The sequence below is a fragment of the Nanorana parkeri genome, unplaced genomic scaffold (genome assembly GCF_000935625.1).
Source record: "Nanorana parkeri isolate BGI_ZX_2015 unplaced genomic scaffold, ASM93562v1 scaffold488, whole genome shotgun sequence".
Classification (NCBI taxonomy): domain Eukaryota; kingdom Metazoa; phylum Chordata; class Amphibia; order Anura; family Dicroglossidae; genus Nanorana; species Nanorana parkeri.
The window spans coordinates 598,581-600,232 of record NW_017306756.1 but is presented as its reverse complement, the minus strand read 5'-3'; positions in this window follow the sequence as shown (position 1 = coordinate 600,232).

Sequence of the window (1,652 nt, the reverse complement as noted above, 5' to 3'; positions counted from 1 at the left end):
GCGTTCTATGGTGACCTGCTTGCTGCAGCTTTCACCGTTGCCAGAACCGCAGCTGCGGGGGCTGAGAACGGGTACGGCGGCTTGTGCACAGCTGTTCTTGTCAACTGCATAACGAGATGTTTTTTTTGTTTTTTTGTTTTTAAGAATTTGCTCAAAAAGGAAGCGCGACTTCCCCAATATGTGAGAGGTCTCAGAATAAAGAGAACCTGTCTATGATTTGTAATTCTCTCCTTCAGTCTTGCACAGTTGTACCGGCTCCTCTCCTGGACTGAAATGGCTTCCTCTTATCACTGCACACTGCGAGCTTCTCACCATGTGCATTAGAAGCTGCAGCAAATCAGATGGAGCTCCGCCTCATTTCCCGGCTGGAAGACATATGATCTAGCACTTTCCTGCCCTGCCTGACTGTCCCTGGCCCCGCCCCTTTCATTCATTGGAGTTCAGTTCTTTCAATCATGGAGGCTCCACCTCACATGTGGGCATTGAGGGAAGTTTGTTCCAACTTTTTTGCCTCATCTCTGCTGCCAAGAGCAACCCTTGACTACAACAGGAAATGGGGGAGCGGATCAAACCACTACTCGCAGTGGGAGGGGAGGGGGGGAGTGACAAGGCATCCAGAAAGTGAAAGATCTAATCCGTAGGTTTCTCTTGACTGCGGGCAGAGATCGGCAGCCAGGGAGGGATAAGGCTGGGTTCACACCTAGGCGTATCGAATATGTGCGTTTGTCACGACAAAGCGCGTTTCCGAGGGCTACTTGGCTGTATCCCAATGGAAACGCGTAACAAAAATGCCCCAAAGAAGCTCCTGTACTTTTTTGGGCGTAGGACGTTTTGTAGCGCGTTCATACGGCCTGTAATACGCCCAGGTGTGAACCATGCCCATAGGAAACAATGGGATTTCGGTGTTTGAGCATTTTGCAGAGCGTAGGAACGCGCTACAAAACGCCCAGGTGCGAACCGGGCCTTACAGAGATAGGCCGGGTATTTTTTCTGCACATGCTCTTGCCAACCTCTTATTGACTCTTTATTTTATTACCCTATTTATACTTTTTACATGTGTTTTTGTTTTTGTTCTTCTCCTAGCCCTAGTAGTTAGTTATACGATGCCTCTCGCCCATTGCCCTACAATGCAGCGAGTACCCATTGGCCCCCATAACACATGCACGTCCCCTGTATGTCTTCAGGCTGCTCTACAGGCACACAGAGCGAAGCAGAAAGTGGTCACATGACCGTTAAAAGGGAAGTCATGTTGACTTTTGCATATCGGTTTTATTTTTAGGGTTTCATTTGTCTCCGTGTGTTTTTATATCCATGTATAATCTATACCTGAAGATCTCTCGCTCGCTCTCATCTGTAAGGTCCAACCCCACTTTGAAGCACCCCCATAGTTTTAAAGAAATCTCTTTGCAGCATCCTCCTCATAGGACAGGGCAGGGGGCGGAGCCATGACACCCTGAGCTTACAGGAAGTGTGTTGACTTAAACTGGCTGATTCATTCAACCTGGAAGGGGACCGGCGCTGGTCAGTCTGCACCGGAGTTGGGGTGGGTGTACTAGCCTGAGCTTTTAGCCTGGACTGGGGGGGGATTGTGACATTTTGGAATTCACACCTAAGCTGGATACAGGGCAAAGTGACAAGTTGTCTTAGTCTTA